This window comes from Nerophis lumbriciformis, linkage group LG05 (assembly GCF_033978685.3).
Source record: "Nerophis lumbriciformis linkage group LG05, RoL_Nlum_v2.1, whole genome shotgun sequence".
Lineage (NCBI taxonomy): Eukaryota > Metazoa > Chordata > Actinopteri > Syngnathiformes > Syngnathidae > Nerophis > Nerophis lumbriciformis.
The window spans coordinates 26,310,528-26,331,671 of record NC_084552.2 but is presented as its reverse complement, the minus strand read 5'-3'; the positions used below and the strand labels follow the sequence as shown (position 1 = coordinate 26,331,671).

The window sequence follows — 21,144 nt, the reverse complement described above, 5'->3', positions numbered from 1 at the left end:
GTGGGTGGGGGAGCATGGATTCAGTATTCAATCCACATTTATGATGTAAAATTAGTGGCTGTGGAATGGTTACGCACTCAGTGTGCTTTAGTTTATTTGTATCGCTCCTGTGCTCACAGCATGTGTGTTGCATTGCGATGATGGTATAATCCTGTCGCATATCCCCAAATCCGCCCCTCTCCCCTCTCTCGTTTCTGACAAATTGCAACCAAGCAGAAAGAGACTGACAATCCAAACTTGAAGCAACTTCTTTCTACAGCTGTGATCCTGCGCGTGGTGAATTTTTCCTGACGTGCTACTGACTCACTGTCTACGTGGCATTATAATTTGTACACCTTGGCACCTTTGCTTGCAAAGGGCACCGAGCATCAAATGCACTCACGCTCACGGGTTCGTTTGATTTGGCAAAAAACCCGTAGACTACAGTTAATTGAAATTGTGAAAGGATAATGCTCGTCTTAATGTATGTCTGTTAGGTGTACAAAAGGAGGCTAATTAAAAGTTGCAATTGACCCAAGGAGCCATCTTTTGAGGTCTGCTCATTCAAACGACACAAGGAGAATGCAAGTCACGTATTTCACAGTGAACGTGTTGAGGCAGTGCTATTAAGCTGTTACAGCGGCCTCAAAGTGCAAGAGTTTGCCTGGTTTCGAGAGGTGGCGCTCACAAGGAGCCCTGCAGATAGCAAAACAGGTGACTCTTCACATTTCAATAGAAACCAGAAACACCACCAGGCTTGCTTTGCTGAGACATTTTGCTGCTTCGTGCTTTTTCAGAACCTCAGCTTCCTAATTGCCAAACAGATGCCTTGCGGAGGGCAAAACTTAGCAAGTTAACATTTAGAATTCACCACTGGGTGCTTATTATGTTGAAGTAAAGATGTGCTCGCTAAAGTGCAATAATATTAAGCCACTCATAAAGTTAAAATACCACTGATAGTCACACACACACACACACACACACACACACACACACACACACACACACACACACACACACACACACACGCACACACACACACACGAGGTGTGGTGAAATTACCCTCTGCATTTGACCCATCCCCTTGTTCCACCCCCAGGGAGGTGAGGGGAGTAGTGAGCAGCAGCGGTGGCCGCGCTCGAGAATCAGTTTGGTGATTTAACCCTCAATTCCAACCCTTGATGCTGAGTGGTAATGGGTCCCATTTCTATAGTCTTTGGCCGGGGTTTGAACTCACGACCTACCGATCTCAGGGCGGACACTCTAGCCACAAGGCCACTAGGATTATGTCTATTGAGTTATGTAATATGAGTTGAGCAACATTAAAGGCCTACTGAAACCCACTACTACCGACCACGCAGTCTGATAGTTTATATATCAATGATGAAATCTTAACATTGCAACATATGCCAATACGGCCGGGTTAGCTTACTAAAGTGCGATTTTAAATTTTGCGCGAAATATCCTGCTGAAAACGTCTCGATGTGATGACGCCTGCGCGTGACGTCACAGATTGTAGAGGACATTTTGGGACAGCATGGTGGTCAGCTATTAAGTCGTCTGTTTTCATCGCAAAATTCCACAGTATTCTGGACATCTGTGTTGGTGAATCTTTTGCAATTTGTACAATGAACAATGGAGACAGCAAAGAAGAAAGCTGTAGGTGGGAAGCGGTGTATTGCGGCAGGTGTTGTGCCGGATAACGCACCCCCGCCGTAGAATGCACCCCCTGACTGTTGTGTCGGATAACACAGCAGGTGTTTCATTGTTTACATTCCCGAAAGATGACAGTCAAGCTTTACCATTGGCCTGTGGAGAACTGGGACAACAGAGACTCTTACCAGGAGGACTTTGAGTTGGATACGCAGACGCGGTACCGTGAGTACGCATGCAGCTGCGGCTTCCAAACATTTGATCGCTTGCCCGTACGTGCGTGTTGCTATGTGCATGTCACGTATGTAACTTTGGGGACTTTGGGGAAATATATGTGCTGTATGAACTTTGGGGAGGTGAACGGTACTTTGGGCTGTGGGATTGAGTGTGTTGTGCAGGTGTTTGAGTTGTATTGGCGGGTTATATGGACGGGAGGGGGGAGGTGTTTGTTATGCGGGATTAATTTGTGGCATATTAAATATAAGCCTGGTTGTGTTGTGGCTAATAGATATGTCTTGTGTTTATTTACTGTTTTAGTCATTGCCAGCTAAATATCAGGTCCCACCCGCCTCTCACAGCATCTTCCTTATCTGAATCGCTCCCACTGCTCTCTAGTCCTTCAGTCTCACTTTCCTCATCCACAAATCTTTCATCCTCGCTCAAATTAATGGGGAAATCGTCACTTTCTCGGTCCGAATCGCTCTCGCTGCTGGTGGCCATGATTGTAAACAATGTGCAGATGTGAGGAGCTCCACAACCTGTGACGTCACGCGCATATCGTCTGCTACTTCCGGTACAGGCAAGGCTTTTTTATCAGCGACCAAAAGTTGCAAACTTTATCGTCGAGGTTCTCTACTAAATCCTTTCAGCAAAAGATATGGCAATATCGCGGAATGATCAAGTATGACACATAGAATGGACCTGCTATCCCGGTTTGAATAAGAAAATCGCAATTCAGTAGGCCTTTAATGTAACCACAATCCAATCTGATGATGAATTTAGTGGATTTTTTTCAAATGAGAAAATACAGTGCAAATGACCAACAATACTGCTACCAGATATTAACAGATAGTCGAATGTTTGTCTCGGTGTCGTGGCTTAGATGGTAGAAACTTGGTTCAAGGTACTAATTGAGTTTTTGCAATCCTTTTTGTGTCCTTGTGCAAGACACTTTACCCACCCTGATCTCAGTGCAGATTACACTGGCGTATTAATGTGCATGAATGTTTGGTTGTGTTCGAAGAGGCTATAGGCACAAATTGGCAGCCACGTTTCTGCCAGTCTACCCTGCAGGGCAGCTGTGGCTACAGATGTAGCTCACCACCACCATATGTGAAAGTCGAGTGAATGAATGATGGGTTCGCAGTTCTCACTGAGTGTCTAGAAAAGAGCTGTATACCTTTTAATCCATTAATAATAATTATCATCATTATAAGCCTTACACAGAAATCCATTTGCACAAATGGATTTGTGCAAACATTCAAAATGACGGCTGCATTTCTTATATCTTACAACTGCTGTTGAAAACCTGATGCGTCTCCTCATATTAGCAAATCCGATTCATTGAATCAATATTCAACACTGCGGGCGCCTCTAAGAGTCTCATTTACTGTAAACAACTCATTTCCACCGGATCTGAGAGGTAGGAATTGGCGTTTTATAAGCCTGAGCTTGTCAACTCGCTCTGCAGTTGGAGCCCGTCTATAGCCCCCAACATCTCTGCTCCACGGATGAATCATTTTAGCGCTGTTACATGGCCCCAGCAGGTGCCTTCCAACCCGAGCAGACTGTGTGTATTTGTTCTCGTTAGTGGGGATTACATTGCTGGTATGTATAAGGATGAAGTGATTATGTGATTTAAGGAAATTATGGAATTGCTGATTCATTCAAAAAGATAAATCGAACATGGAAAAGGAAGTAGGCATTACTTTTAATACAAATTGTGTTAGATGTAAATATAAACGGAATACAATGATCTGCAAATCCTTTTCAACCCATATTCAGTTGAATGCACTACAAAGACAAGATATTTGATGTTCAAACTCATAAACTTTATTTTTTTTTTTGCAAATAATAACTAACTTAGAATTTCATGGCTGCAACATGTGCCAAAGTAGTTGGGAAAGGGCATGTTCACCACTGTGTTACATGGCCTTTCCTTTTAACAATACTCCGTAAACGTTTGGGAACTGAGGAGACACATTTTTTAAGCTTCTCAGGTGGAATTCTTTCTCATTCTTGCTTGTTGTACAGCTTAAGTTGTTCAACAGTCCGGGGGTCTCCGTTGTGGTATTTTAGGCTTCATATTGCGCCACACATTTTCAATGGGAGACAGGTCTGGACTTCAGGCAGGCCAGTCTAGTACCCGCACTCTTTTACTATGAAGCCACGTTGATGTAACACGTGGCTTGGCATTGTCTTGCTGAAATAAGCATGGTAACGTTGCTTGGATGGCAACATATGTTGATCCAAAACCTGTATGTACCTTTCAGCATTAATGGTGCCTTCACAGATATGTAAGTTATCCATGTATTGGGCACTAATACAACCCCATTCCATCACAGATGCTGGCTTTTCAACTTTGCGCCTATAACAATCCGGATGGTTCTTTTCCTCTTTGGTCAGCAGGATACAACATCCACAGTTTCCAAACACAATTTGAAATGTGGACTCGTCAGACCCCAGAACACTTTTCCACTTTGTATCAGTCCATCTTAGATGAGCTCAGGCCCAGCGAAGCCGATGGCGTTTCTGGGTGTTGTTGATAAACAGTTTTCGCCTTGCATAGGAGAGTTTTAACTTGCACTTACAGATGTAGTGACCAACTGTAGTTACTGACAGTGGGTTTCTGAAGTGTTCCTGAGCCCATGTGGTGATATCCTTTACACACTGATGTCGCTTGTAGATGCAGTACTGCCTGAGGGATCGAAGGTCAAGGACTTAGCTGCTTACGTGCAGTGATTTCTCCAGATTCTCTGAAGCCTTTGATGATATTACAGACCGTAGATGGTGAAATCCCTAAATTCCTTGAGAAAGTTTTTTCTTAAACCGTTCAACAATTTGCTCACGCATTTGTTGACAAAGTGGTGACTCTCGCCCCATCCTTATTTGTGAATGACTGAGCATTTCATGTAATCTACTTTTATACCCAATCATGCAACCACCTGTTCCCAATTTGCCTGTTCACCTGTGGGATGTTCCAAATAAATGATAAATGGGTTGTACTTGTATAGCGCTTTTCTACCTTCAAGGTACTCAAAGCGCTTTGACACTACTTCCACATTTACCCATTCACACACACATTCACACACTGATGGAGGGAGCTGCCATGCAAGGCGCTAACCAGCACCCATCAGGAGCAAGGGTGAAGTGTCTTGCTCAGGACACAACGGACATGACGAGGTTGGTACTAGGTGGGGATTGAACCAGGGACCCTCGGGTTGCGCACGGCCACTCTCCCACTGCGCCACGCCGTCCCAAATAAGTGTTTGATGAGCATTCCTCAACTTTATCAGTATTTATTGCCACCTTTCCCAACTTCTTTGTCACGTGTTGCTGGCATCAAATTCTAAAGTTAATGATTATTTGCAAAAAAAAAAAAAAAAGTTTATGAGTTTGAACATCAAATATGTTGTCTTTGTAGCATATTCAACTGAATATGGGTTGAAAATTATTTGCAAATCATTGTATTCCGTTTATATTTACATCTAACACAATTTCCCAACTCATATGGAAACGGGGTTTGTACAAAGACCACGTCCAAGACATATGCTGTGGAAATGTATCGCCTCATTTAAAACTGTTATATACAATATATGATTTCACAAATCAAGCATAGTGTTGACAATCAGAAAGAACATCGAAAAGCAAATGACATCATAGTATTACATTTACATAGTGGCGTTTTGCAACACTGCACCCCATGACCGTTTCTCAGTGACATAACAAATATGTCTTGTTGGCCATTAGTCATCTTAATCCTTAGACCCAGGCAGCCAGCCAAAGCGCACTCTCAGATGAACTCTTTGTTCAACCTTTTATGGGGTAATAACACAAAGACAGTTTGCCAATTTCAATATTTTCTTACCTGCAATCCAAGTCCACTCTCTAATTGTTCCCTTTGCTGTGCAATGGCTTAACGAGTACATGGCTGGATGTAATTCCTCTTCAGGTGAGGTCTCAAATCACGCTCAGAATTCTAGAGTGCCCAGGTCAGTAGCTTAAGGCAACATTCCCAGTAATTAATGGGGACAAATAACTCGATAACAAAGACAACTTACTGGGGTGCATTGATGGGGCCGTATAGGGACTTCACATTACAGACACATTGATTCCTCCGCAGACGTAAAGGTTCATCGACAAAGGCAGATGGGTTGTGGTTACCATAGCTACCGTACAGCAGGTAAAAGATGTCTTTAGTAGCTTGATTAGCCTTTGAAAGTGTGGCGATAGCAACAAGATGTGATATTATGAACACATGACTCGTCTGCCAAGAACACCAGGCATATTCACAGTCAAGCCAAATCAGCACTAAGCTCCAACTTGAGGCCCTTGGCAGGCGACCAATTTACTTGTCATGTATGTTTGTCACATCATGCATATACAGATGTTCAGTGAAAAATTAGACTGTGCAGCTGCAACTCAGGGTATCCAGCCCTCAGATGATCATTGAACTCGTAGGTTTCTGCCCCCCTTGGGAATCAAGTCAGTGTTATCTTCTCATTTCAGTGACTCTCAGAACATGATTTGAGTTGTCTTACCTTGGGAAGAGACTTGATTCCTCAAAAGTTATAGTTAGGATGTATTTGTTTCATTAGAAAAAAACATGTTGTTACGTATGCACATTACAACACATCTGTAAAAGAGTAGAAATAATCTTAAGTTTGTACAGTGGAACTTCGATTGACCAACTTAATTGGTAATTTTTCCATGTACAAGCCTTGTACATAGAAACATGTGTATATATTAAAGCACATTTCTCCAAAAAAAAACAATGTCAACATGATTAATGGGTTCCAGCTTCAACAGAGTCGATATTTTAGTAGAGGTTTGTACACTTTGAGCACAATATAAAGCATCATGCAGTGCTGTATGTCAAACAAATATTACTAGGGGTGATGGATCAACTTTTTATTTAATAACTGATGGTAGGTAATGCTAGGACACTTCAGTCAATGAGGAACCAGACTGCGATATGAGGGAGTTACCATACAATTTATATCGAGCTTGGGTCAATCATGCATTGATAGTGACATCACATAGCTAGTATGGCATGGGAAGACAGACATGGCAGGAAATACATTGCTGTCTTTATATACTGAAATCACAGTGAGAACAGGTGGTTGTCAGACTTGATTGATGTGTATCTATCTTGGAACTTTAGACCATAAATGTGTGGCAGAGTATTTATGTTACAGTCTTCTCGGCTCTGAGTGGTGTATGTCAGTGGTCCCCAACCTTTTTGTAATTGCGGATCGGTCAACGCTTGAAAATTAGTCCCACGGACCGGGGGGTGTATGTTATTTTTATTTATTTATTTATTTTTGTCATAAAAAAATACAATCATGTGTGCTTACGGACTGTATCCCTGCTGACTGTATTGATATATATTGATGTATAATGTAGGAACCAGAAATATTAATAACAGAAAGAAACAACCCTTTTGTGTGAATGAGTGTAAATGGGGGAGGGAGGTTTTTTGGGTTGGTGCACTAATTGTAAGTGTATCTTGTGTTTTTTATCTTGATTTAATAAAAAAAAAAAAATATATACAAATATATATTTATTTTTATTTTTTTTATTTCTTGTGCAGCCCGGTACCAATCGATCCACAGACCGGTACCCGGTGGTTGGGGACTGGTGTATGTTACTGGGCTATGTGTTTGCCCTGTGTGTAGCTTCAGCTATTTACACTATTCTTAGTAAACATACTTAGATAGAAATCCATGCTATCAATAACAAAGCCAAAACAAGAACTAGCTGAACTGTTCTCATTTTCAGCCACCACGCACACACACTGTCACTAGTCTCGTGCTGCACTCAGCTTAAAGTCACATAATGCCTTAACTTCTAACAGATTGCTATAGTGATTACCGTATTTTCCGCACTATAAGGCGCACCTAAAAACCACAAATTTTCTCAAAAGCTGACAGTGCGCCTTATAACCCGGTGCGCTTTATATATGGATAAATATTAAGATTCATTTTCATAAAGTTTAGGTCTCGCAACTACGGTAAACAGCCGCCATCTTTTTTCCCCGTAGAAGAAGCGCGCGGTGCATGCTGGGATATGTGACGTTTCATTTCCATTTGTGTGTTTATGTAAAGACCCCAAAATGGCTCCTATTAAGTGTGTTGTCTGTCTAATTATAAATAATGCAGACGAGGCGTGTTAACTGAGTTCTCAACGTTTACTTACAGCGTGCTCATAACCACATTCTAACTCCCAGCATACAACAACGCTTCTCAGGGCTACCGCGCATGCTCGTAACTATCGTTGCATGCTGGGTAGTGTAGTTGTTATATTTGCTAGCTCATAACAGCACATTGAGAGACACGCTTACGCGCTTAATTCAATACTCGCCGTCATTCCGGGTGGATTGACAAAAGACCTCCAGCCGCTAGATATTGGTGTCAACAGGGCATTCGAAGCTAGACTGCTAACTGCGTGGGAACAGTGGAGGACGAAGAAGCGCGCGGTGCATGCTGGGATATGTGACGTTTCATTTCCATTTGTGTGTTTATGTAAAGACCCCAAAATGGCTCCTATTAAGTGTGTTGTCTGTCTAATTATAAATAATGCAGACGAGGCGTGTTAACTGAGTTCTCAACGTTTACTTACAGCGTGCTCATAACCACATTCTAACTCCCAGCATACAACGCTTCTCAGGGCTACCGCGCATGCTCGTCACTATCGTTGCATGCTGGGTAGTGTAGTTGTTATATTTGCTAGCTCATAACAGCACATTGAGAGACACGCTTACGCGCTTAATTCAATACTCGCCGTCATTCCGGGTGGATTGACAAAAGACCTCCAGCCGCTAGATATTGGTGTCAACAGGGCATTCGAAGCTAGACTGCTAACTGCGTGGGAACAATGGAGGACAGAAGGCGAACACACCTTCACTAAGACGAGGAGGCAGCGCCAGACGACGCCAACATCTGCCAGTGGATCGTAAATTTGCCCAACTTTTCACTTCGGACACCGAAGACGAAGGATTTACGAATGAAGAATAACTTCAGAAAGTGAGCGCTATGTTTATTTTGTGTGTTGTGACATTAACGTTCGAGCAACATTATGTTGCTATTGCTCTGCACTATTTTGAATTTTACTATGTTTGTGATTGCACATTTGCGTACATTTTGGGAGTGAACAGAGTTGTTAGAACGCTGGTTTTTAATATATTATTAAAGTTTGACTGACCTATCTGACTATTTTTTTGACATTCCCTTTAGCGCAGCGTAGGCGCGGTTTATAGTCCGGGGCGGCTTATTGGTGGACAAAGTTATGAAATATGCCATTCATTGAAGGTGCGGCTAATAATCCGGTGCGCCTTATAGTGCGGAAAATACGGGCATAAAAGATAATATCCACTTTACCTTGTTGGTTAATCTTATTGGTGTTCAGCAGGAGAAAGGTACATTTCATATTTGATCTCTGTGATTGGTGATAGTCAATGAATCTTGTGTCTTACTTAATAAAATAATAATCGAAGTAACCATTGTAGAGTTGTTATTGTTGTCTCCCGGTGCTACAAGTCTTTGAGTTATGTATCTTACTTTCTTGGAGTCGGGATCTGCAGTATTTTCCAGTTCATTAATGTCTTAAAAAACAACCACTTATCAAATTTAAAATAATTTGTGAAAGATGTTATTTAAAATAAAAAGTACTACTTCAACCTTAATGTAACTGAAGGCATGTTTGCAATTTATTTAGCAAAATTACGAAAAAGCATTGTGGTGCATCGTTGTCTTCGCAGTTATCAATAAATCAATCAAAGTTTATTTTTATAGGCCTTAATCACAAGTGTCTTAAAGGGCTGCAAAGCCACAACTCAGATTCCACATCAGGGCAAGAAAAAATTCAACCCAATGGGATACAATGAGAAACCTTGGCGGAGACCGCAGATCCCCGGTGCAATGGACGTTGAGTGGATCTACAAACCCCGTTTCCATATGAGTTGGGAAATTGTGTTAGATGTAAATATAAACGGAATACAATGATTTGCAAATCATTTTCAACCCATATTCAGTTGAATATGCTACAAAGACAACATATTTGATTTTCAAACTGATAAACATTTTTTTTTGTGCAAGTAATCATTATCTTTAGAATTTGATGCCAGCAACACGTGACAAAGAAGTTGGGAAAGGTGACAATAAATACTGATAAAGTTGAGGAATGCTCATCAAACACTTATTTGGAACATCCCACAGGTGAACAGGAAAATTGGGAACAGGTGGATGCCATGATTGGGTATAAAAGTAGATTCCATGAAATGCTCAGTCAATCACAAGGATGGGGCGAGGGTCACCACTTTGTCAACAAATGTGTGAGTAAATGTATTTAGGATTTCACCATCTACGGTCCGTAATATCATCAAAGGCTTCAGAGAATCTGGAGAAATCACTGCACGTAAGCAGCCAAGCCCGTGACCTTCGATCCCTCAGGCTGTACTGCATCAACAAGCGACATCAGTGTGTAAAGGATATCACCACATGGGCTCAGGAACACTTCAGAAACCCACTGTCAGTAACGACAGTTGGTCGCTACATCTGTAAGTGCAAGTTAAAACTCTCCTATGCAAGGCGAAAACCGTTTATCAACAACACCCAGAAACGCCGTCGGCTTCGCTGGGCCTGAGCTCATCTAAGATGGACTGATACAAAGTGGAAAAGTGTTCTGTGGTCTGACGAGTTCACATTTCAAATTGTTTTTGGAGACTCTGGACGTCGTGTCCTCCAGACCAAAGATGAAAAAAAACATCCGTATTGTTCTAGGCGCAAAGTTGAAAAGCTAGCATCTGTGATGGTATGGGGGTGTATTAGTGCCCAAGACATGGGTAACTTACACATCTGTGAAGGCGCCATTAATGTTGAAAGGTACATACAGGTTTTGGAGCAACATATGTTGCCATCCAAGCAACGTTACCATAGACGCCCCTGCTTATTTCAGCAAGACAATGCCAAGCCACGTGTTACATCAACGTGGCTTCATGGTAAAAGAGTGCGGGTACTAGACTGGCCTGCCTGTAGCCCAGACCTGTCTCCCATTGATAATGTGTGGCGCATTATGAAGCCTAAAATACCACAACGGAGACCCCCGGGCTGTTGAACAACTTAAGCTGTACATCAAGCAAGAATGGGAAAGAATTCCACCTGAGAAGCTTAAAAAATGTGTCTCCTGTGTTGTTAAAAGGTAAGGCCATGTAACACAGTGGTGAACATGTCCTTTCTCAACTACTTTGGCACGTGTTGCAGCCATGAAATTCTAAGTTAATTATTATTTGCAAAACAAAAATAAAGTTTATGAGTTTGAACATCAAATATCTTGTCTTTGTAGTGCATTCAACTGAATATGGGTTGAAAATGATTTGCAAATCATTGTATTCCGGTTATATTTACATTTAACACAATTTCCCAACTCATATGGAAATGGGGTTTGTAGTTAATAGTGTGAGAGTCCAGCCCATAGTGGGGCCAGCAGAGGATCATCTTGAGGCGAGACAAGTTAGCAGCGCAGAGACGTCCCCAACGGATGCACAGATGAGTGGTCCACCCCGGGTTCATCTGTGGTCACCTAATAACCTCTACACACAGGAGACGGGGGCAGAGCAGAAAAGAGATGGCAGATCAACTGGTCTAAAAGGGGGGTCTATTTGAAGGCTAGCGTATACAAATGAGTTTTAAGATGGGACTTAAATGCTTCTACTGAGTTAGAATTTCTAACTGAGGGCATTCCAGAGTAATGGAGCTCGAATACAAAACAGACTTTTTTTGGGCTCTGGGAATCTTTGCCGGGACAATACAATCAGCAAGATAGGATGGAGTTATAAAGCTGAAGCAAGAAATCATTGACTTTATGGTTGGCTATTTTAACTGACCAGCAGTTTTGTGAGCGTTAAATAAAACTGAACTGAAGTTAGCAAGGGAGGGAAGAAGGAACTCTCATGTAGCTTTTGTAGTAAGACTGTAGTATAAGCGTTTCTACTATTGTTGTTCGAATGAAAAACAATGTCAACAACTTCGAGAGACGGTGGTGCTGGAGGCTTGGGGGGAGAGATGAATGAACATGGGTGTCATGAGGGTTCCGTTCAGCTTAGTGAACACATTTCGCACTGACCCCCCCTTGCTGCAAACCTGTTGTAGTGATAGATCTACTGTACAGAGCTGCCCACTTCTCCCAATTGTCTGTGTCCTGTTTGCTCTGCTACCCATGTGTCAGAACGGTTCACGTCTGTGGTTCACCGCATCTCTCCCCTGGCTGCTGCCTCTTCCTTTGAGCTTCACAAAGCTTTCTGTTCAGCTTCCTTCACCCCCTCCTACATCGCCTCCTCTCCCCTCTCACTTTGTCTTTTGCTATCAACCTCTTCCACCCTCCTGCATCCCTTCCCCTTGTCATCCCCTCTGCAGGCCATGTTCCCTTTGCTTATGCAGGCCTAGATGACATGCTGTAGTGATAATGTCTCATTGTGCATCACCCTTTTACTTTTTAGTGTCAAGGCTGTAATATTCTGTTATTAGGTGGGGGGGATGACAATGAAAAGAGTGCAGAAGAGAAGAATCCACCACAGCTGTGTATTTTTGGCGTACAAAGAAAGGACATTGCACACAGTCACAAGTTTGTGTCCTCTCCCGGGAGATGACATGTTCCACACTGTCCTCTTTTGGATGATTAAAAAACTGCAGGAGCCAGCCCGAGTGTTCATGCAGAAATGAGCAGAGGGGAATAGAGAGCCCAAACAGTAAATATGTCTTGCTCTCGTTGCCCTTCAAAGGGATAATGTATACGAGCAGATCATCTGCAGCCATGTTTATTTGGCTTTTCACATCAAATCCATTTTTCAGGAGGCACATTTCAATACCAAGTTATGTGACAGATGGCTTTTTTTTTTCCCTGACAGTTTATGTTTCTACAAGAAAGTTAATGCTGCCGCCTTCATCTCAGGTTGGGAGCGTTCATTGTTATGTCATGACCTGGGGGCCTGTGGAGTCCTTGCATGTTAGTCGCCACGTTTGTGCCGCCAGTGAACAAAAGTGATAATCAGTGTCAGTCGTGATCACGGCGGAGGCTTCCAAACTGGGCTAGTATCTACCTCGCGTCACAGCCGCAAGCACTCTGCCTTGGCAACATGATAAATGGCTCCACTGGGAGTAAAGAGTCTGACAGAAGTTCCCTTTTTTTTTTTTTGCAAATGCACCCCAGCTTTTGTTTGCTTGGTAGACGCACTATCACGCTGCATAATGTTGCACTAAAGAGCAAGTTAATGTTATGTGGCAAATAGTCTGTAGCTTAAACATTTGCTATAGTAAACAAGGCAAAAAATAAACTAACCACGTGTAATCATTACAGTACATGGCCTAGCATTAGAGATGTCCGATAATATTGGCCTGCCGATATTATCGGCCGATAAATGCTTTAAAACAGGGGTAGGGAACCTATGGCTCTAGAGCCAGATGTGGCTCTTTTGATGGCTGCATCTGGCTCTCAGATAAATCTTAGCTGACATTGCTTAACACGATAAGTAATGAATAATTCCGCTCGTAATCACAGTGTTAAAAATAACGTTCAAAATATAAAACATTCTCATGCATTTTAATCCATCCATCCGTTTTCTACCGCACCTGTTCAAGAAGTCGCATTATTGTTAAGAAGTATTGTTGGATTTAATATGTGTATTTGTTATGTATTTATGTATTTATGGCGGACATACCTGGGACTTTAAGATGGGCGGGGCTACCACTGACAGGTGACCATGTCGGTAGCTTTAAAAATGGCGTCATTGTTTCGTTTGTAAAAACAGCGTGCTTCGTCACCAGCATACCCCACTGGTAAGATCATTTTGTTATGTCCGCTTTTCTTTGTTAGATCAGCTGAATTATTGTTTAAATTCCATGCTTGCCTGCTTCCTTGCTTTTCTGTTTGTTGTATGTCCGCTGTGTCCGCAGCGCTTGTTGTGCGGCGGACTTGCTGCGTCACGACTCACAACCAGGGCAAACACTCACTGTTTAGTCTTTGAACGACGTTGGCAAAATTAACAGTAAAGTGTGGATTGAAATCTGTTCGATTAGATTGTTGTCACGTTGCGTGTGTCCAGCTGCATTTCGAAGGTTTGAGTTAAAAATACCGGCACTTTACTTCCTGGTTTGGCTGATGGGATTTGTAGTTCTTTTATGTAGTACTGCTCATATGTGTAATGTGTGCCTCAAACAGAGCGCCAGTGTTTTATGTCTTTTTAATATGATTGTCCATGAACCATAGAGACATTTTAAATAATTCTAATCACATTTAAAACATTATATGACATAAATTAATGGTGATAATACAATGTAATGCTAAAATTAATAAGTTAGGATAAAATCACAGTGATTGATAATATGTCATATCATGGTTGACAACATTATGGTTCAGTTGATGAATTCATGTCTATTATTTACATTATGATGATTCAAGATAGATACATTGTTTTATGTTCATGTTTACTTGTAGGTTATTACCTGCTGCTGCTGCTGCTGCTACTGTTTCTGCAATAGTACCAAATAAAACAAGCAAAGAGTGCAGTGCGAGTAATTCCTTTCATGCTGAGTGACGACCCCTATTCAGAGGGCCAATACGGAAAAAACTGAACAAGTATTGTATTCATTATTGGTTAGCTTCAGAATAACAATGTTATTAAAAATTATTACACTCTAAAAATGTTGGTCTTACTTAAAAATGCACGCATTTAGTTGTATTCAGTGTTAAAAAATATTATATGGCTCTCACGGAAATACATTTTTAAATATTTGGCATTCATGGCTCTTTCAGCCAAAAAGGTTCCCGACCCCTGCTTTAAAATGTAATATTGGAAATTATCGGTATTGTTTTTTTTATTATCAGTATCATTTTTTATTTATTTTTTTATTTTTATTAAATCAACATAAAAAATACAAGATACACTTACAATTAGTGCACCAACCCAAAAAACCTCCCTTCCCCATTTACACTCATTCACACAAAAGGGTTGTTTCTTTCTGTTATTATTATGCTGGTTCCTACATTATATATCAATATATATCAATACAGTCTGCAGGGATACAGTCCGTAAGCACACATGGTTGTGCGTGCTGCTGGTCCACTAATAGTACTAACATTTAACAGTTAATTTGACTCATTTTCATTAATTACTAGTTTCTGTTTTTATATTGTTTTACTTTCTTTTTTATTCAAGAAAATGTTTTTAATTTATTTATCTTATTTTTTTTTTTTTTTTTTTTTTAAAAGGACCTTATCTTCACCATACCTGGTTGTCCAAATTAGGCATAATAATGTGTTAATTCCACGACTGTATGTATCGGTATCGGTTGATATCGGTATCGGTAATTAAAGAGTTGGACAATATCGGATATCGGCAAAAAGCCATTATCGGACATCCCTACCTAGCATGCTCTGTTTTTAATAACCTTTGGTTAATTACTGTTACTCCAGCATCTTAATATAGGATCCTAAAGCAATGGAGCACGAATTAGGGAAAGAGAATGAGATGATATCTAATTAGGGATATGTCTTTAGTCTCAGAAAAACAGGACAGCCGAACTGATTTGTCTTGAACGTTGCATGCCCCAAAGCTACATGACAGAGTTTCTTTGAGCGGATGTCCAGAGTTTCCTGGTGGCACAATGAGCCAAACGCCAATGTATGAAGTCAGTGTTAGGGTTGTCAAATAATAATATTTTTTTTTAAATTAGATCAATCACATTTTGGAACTTGGAATAATAATCATGATTAATCGCTTGCATTGTTAAATTTAGTTAAAAAACCCCCCACCAATATTTGTACACAAATGCAATTTTATTGTCGGAATGTCATCCAGAAACATGTTTAAATGTTTTACTTGAATGCATGTCTTGTATTTGCACACAACAGTTTTATCGAGAGTTCTTTCAGGCTGTATTTTGGAGCGAAAATTGCCAGCAAGCACAACATACAGGTTTTGGAGCAACATGTGTTGCCATCCAAGCAACGTTACCATGCTTATTTCAGCAAGACAATGCCAAGCCACGTGTTACATCAACGTGGCTTCATAGTAAAAGAGTGCGGGTACTAGACTGCCCTGCCTGTAGTCCAGACCTGTCTCCCATTTAAAATGTGTGGCGCATTATGAAGCCTAAAATACCACAACGGAGACCCCCGGACTGTTGAACAACTTAAGATGTACATCAAGCAAGAATGGGAAAGAATTCCACCTGAAAAGCTTCACAAATGTGTCTCCTCAGTTCCCAAACGTCTACTGAGTGTTGTTAAAAGGAAAGGCCATGTAACACAGTGGTGAACATGCCCTTTCCCAACTACTTTGGCACGTGTTGCAGCCATGAAATTCTAAGTTAATTATTATTTGCAAAAAAAAAGATAAAGTTTATGAGTTTGAACATCAAATATCTTGTCTTTGTAGTGCATTCAATTGAATATGGGTTGAAAATGATTTGCAAATAATTGTATTCCGTTTATATTTACATCTAACACAATTTCCCAACTCATATGGAAACGGGGTTTGTAGATATGTTCTCCAATGTCAAGATACATATTCCATTTTTTATTTATTCATCAAACAGTCTTGCATTTCTTCATACTTCCTCTCAACGAGCAGTTTGGTATTTGCTTTGTCCTGTGACAATTTTTACACTTGCGGCGCTGTAGTGAGTTTGCGGGCTACCGTTGCATTGTGGGGAATGGAGTATTGGTGCGTGCAAAACAGCAGCAGGCGGCTGTGGCCTGCGGGCCGGTTCTAATACTAATCAAATATCATCCCGGGGGCCATGGATAACCCATTCTTGACTTTGAGGTCTTAGTAGATACATAACATGCCCACTAATAATACAAACAATTTTATAGTTTGTTCATGCTCTTTTTGTGTGTGCCCTTAATGTACTAGAAGTGTATTAGAGTGCCCTCCCCCTGCCCCCACATCTTTAATGTTTCAGTATGCTTCCTCAGTGGAAAAAAGTGGACACCTCTGTATTAGAACTGAGACTTAAAATTGTTTTTGTCTTTGTGCAGTGTTCAATGAAATGTAGTTAGTGTCTCTTGTTTTATAGTTACTAATATTAAGATACGATTAATAGAATAATGATATACTGTAAACACACACTACTCACAAAAATGTATGGATATTCAGTTTTCTGCTGAAATTTTCAGATGAAGCTATAATTTATGTCCACATGTTTAATTTAGGACTGCAACAACTAATCGATTAAATCGATTAAAATCGATTATAAAAATAGCTGGCGATTAATTTAGTCATCGATTCGTTGGACTATGCTATGTGCATGCGCAGAGGCTACTTTTTATTTATTTATTTTTATTTTTTTAAACCTTTATTTATAAACTGCAACATTTACAAACAGCTGAGAAACAATAATCAAAATAATAGGGGTGTAGCGGTACGTGTATTTGTATCGAACCGTTTCGGTACGCGGGTTTTGTTTCGGTGCGGAGGTGTACCGAACGAGTTTCCACATATTAGGTAGCGTACTGCACGTTGTGTAAACAATACTCAAAATGCCAGACATTTGAGGCATTTAAGAAACTGCGCCCTGACGGCTCCGCAAAAGATGACATGTACGGTGAAAAGAGGACGTATGGTCAGTTTATTGTAGCCCTCGCAGGACTAGCAGCGATCGGTTTCACCGGACATGAAACCGATAGCGACCGGGCTTGGATAGACCGACCATACGTCCTCTTTTCACCCGACATGCCTCTTATGCGGCTGTCGGGCGGTGTTTCTTAAATGCCTCAAATGTCCGGCATTTTGAGTTAGGGTTGCGTGTCATTTCAATGTACGTTCAGGATTAAGAAGGTTAAAAACACAACCAATTGTGCGTGCAGCAGCATTCGTGAGGTAGGGGCAGAGACAGAGAGACCGATAGATTTCTGATAAAAGCGCATGCGTCGCCAGGCTCTGCTTTTTATCGATACATTTATCAGATTTAATTTTTTATTATCTATAGCAGGGGTGTCAAAAGTGTGCATTTTTGTAACATTTTCCTTGTTTTATTTGGCAAGTTGAAAGAACATGGCGCCAGTATGCTGTTTTTTTTCCAATAAAATACTGGAAAGGATAGATATATAGTTGGTCTCTTTTATCCAATTATTAATCGATTAATCGTAGTAATAATCGACAGATTAATCGATTATCAAATTAATCGTTAGTTACAGCTCTAGTTTAATGTTTCAGTACGTTTCGAACAACTTGCTGCTGACCAACAGGAATAGCAAGCCTGTCATCCATGAATTTACCACTAAATGTCCTGGTTCAATTAAAATTGGTATTACAACAGTCCCTTTTGTTATGTTTTTATTTATATGTTCCTGCTATCTTGTGTGTTTTCCTATCATTTACTTTTATTTCCTTTCCCCTCGATTCTGTAGGCTTTGGAGGAGCACCTGTACCTCATTACCACCTTGGCTTATTAGCGTACCTGTTCCCTTAGGAGGACACATTTGTTCCTTTTCTTTCCTGTGTGCCACGCTGTCACTTGGCGCTTCTCTGGTTGATGCTAAGCATTTTTCTTGTAAATCTTGTAAAATTCTAGTAGTCTGGTGTTGTCCTGCTAACGATACCTTTTTTGAAATTCCCCTTTGAGATTCTCCTGTTGTCAAGAGCAGTTTTGTATGTGTCATTAAAAAAGGCTCAACCTGCTTTTGCGCTTCGGACTCTTGCTTCTTGGGTTCCTCCGAGCTGCAATCGTCATACTATTCACATTTTTACATAGTTAGAAGAAGACGGCGTCCAACAAATAATCAACAGTACCTCGCCATTAGGAGGCTTTCGACAGAATGTTCTCGGGGGGAAGTGGCTACTGAACTTAGGGTGTCAGAGTGTTATTAGCTGGTTGCAACAGAGATACATAAAGACTGGAGACAGGAAGAGTCACTGAAAGACACATAACTTTCCTCCAGAAGGTCTTATCTTAGTCCATGTGATGTCAGATGAAAGAAAAATTGAGCTGTTTGGCCACAATACTCAGCAATATGTTAGAAGGAGAAAAGGTAGGCCTTCAAGCACAGGAACACCATCCTACCGTCAAGCATGGTGGTGGTAGTATTATGCTCTGGGCCTGTTTTGTGGCCAATGGAACTGGTGCAACACAGAGAGTAAATGGGACAATGAAAAAGGAGGATTATCTCCAAATTCTTCAGGACAACCTAAAATCATCAGCCCGGAGGTTGGATCTTGGGCGCAGTTGGGTGTTCCAACAGGACAATGACGCCAGTGGCCTTGTGGTTAGAGTGTCCGCCCTGAGATCGGTAGGTTGTGAGTTCAAACCCCGGCCGAGTCATACCAAAGACTATAAAAATGGGACCCATTACCTCCCTGCTTGGCACTCAGCATCAAGGGTTGGAATTGGGGGTTAAATCCCCAAAAATGATTCCCGGGCGCGGCACTGCTGCTGTCCACTGCTCGCCACACCTCCCAGGGGGTGATCAAGGGGAGGGGTCAAATGCAGAGGACAAATGTCACCACACCTAGTGTGTGTGTGACAATCATTGGTACTTTAATTTAACTTAAATTTAACCAAACACACGTCAAAAGTGGTAAAGGAATGGCTAAATCAGGCTAGAATTAAGGTTTTAGAATGGCCTTCCCAAAGTCCTGATTTAAACATGTGGACAATGCTGAAGAAACAAGTCCATGTCAGAAAACCAACACATTTAGCTGAACTGCACCAATTTTGTCAAGAGGAGTGGTCAAGTGTTCAACCAGAAGCTTGTGGATGGCTACCAAAAGTGCCTTATTGCAGTGAAACTTGCCAAGGGACATGTAACCAAATATTAACATTGCTGTATGTATACTTTTGACCCAGCAGATTTGGTCACATTTTCAGTAGACCCATAATAAATTCATAAAAGAACCAAACTTCATGAATGTTTTTTGTGACCAACAAGTATGTGCTCCAATCATTTTATCAGAAAAAAATAAGAGTTGTAGAAATTATTGTAAACTCAAGACAGCCATGACATTATGTTCCTTACAAGTGTATGTAAACTTTTGACCAAGCCTGTACATTCAAAGTGTAGAAAAATTACTGTAAATATTATCGGTCTTATTTCCCGACTTTCCTCAGAATGAGAGCAGCATTCATTTGACATATTGAAAATATTTGCTTTTCAAACAATCAGTTGGCACCTTAAAAAAAACTAAATATAATTTCCCTTCTTATTGGGTTAAGAAATTTGGCTTTAGTGCTAATAGATATTAAAACACAGCTTTTTTTTTATTTGCAGAAAAGGCAGGACCCCCTTGCATTCCTCCCTTCTGAAGGACATCACAGGCCCCCTGCTGGACCTCCTGCAGTTTGCTTTTGGGGAAAGCAGGTCGGTAGAAGATACGGTCAACATGGGACTCAATGCTCGGATCCTGTTCGTAGACTTCAGCTTACAGTGCTGGCCTCCACCTGTTAGTGGATCACCAACTTCCCGACGGACAGGAGGCATCAAGTAAGGCTGGAGAACATCACATCCAGCAGCCACACAATCAGCACCTACCTTGTTTACTTCTTAAAGTTTTGTAATCAATCAAATATCAAGCAGCTAAAATATGCCAAACATGGATAAGTGTGAGGAAAGTGTTTTGCATTTTTCCCGTCATCCATTGTCATGGATTTGAATTAGTGTAATTTTGTATTGTTTTGTATAATATCCACAAAGTTCAGTGAGAAGGTTGTGTTATGTGTGACCACGTTTGTCGAATTTTTGCGCTGGTCCAAACAACACATCAGTTGTGTGCCCTAGATTCATTGGGTGCTTCAGGTTTTCATCACAATACACCCTCGTCCAAGGCTGGCCCACCACAGGTTGATCGGCCCACCACAGGTTAATGAGCCCTCGGTATGTGTTGTCTGGCGGCTCCATGTGGTTCTTTCGCAGCCCATGGTGTCTCTCTGTTTCAGTCGCGGGCAGTGGCTGCTCCTTTCGGTGACAATGGCAAGTTCTTTGATTGCCTTGTTCTCTGATTTCCATGTCCTTTTAGGAGGATTGTGCTGAAGCAGGCAACAAAGCTTCTGTAGCCCATCTCCACTGGACGCACCCTTACGCTCCGGCCTCGTTCCTCTGCTTGGACCACTAGGTTGGCGTAGCGCAACCTTTTCCTTTCAGTATGCCTCATCGATGGCATCCGAAGCTCATGACCATAGGTGAGGATAGGAATGTAGATTGACTGGTAAATTGAGAGCGTTGCCTTCTGGCTCAGCTCCTTCTTCACCACGACAGATCTAAACAATGTCGGCATCACTGCAGACGCCTGTCGATCTCACA

At 41.3% G+C, this 21,144-nt stretch overlaps 1 long non-coding RNA gene across 2 annotated transcripts in view; it reads left to right on the top strand.

Annotated features, from left to right (window-relative positions):
• LOC133605773 (uncharacterized) overlaps window positions 1-20,537 on the top strand; it is a 91,553-nt gene extending 71,016 nt beyond the window's left edge. For both annotated transcript variants that reach the window (XR_009815180.1, XR_009815181.1), the window contains exon 3: window positions 20,116-20,537. This is a non-coding gene — a long non-coding RNA (uncharacterized lncRNA). The remainder of the gene's footprint in view (window positions 1-20,115) is intronic.
• The last annotated feature ends 607 nt before the right edge of the window (window positions 20,538-21,144 follow it).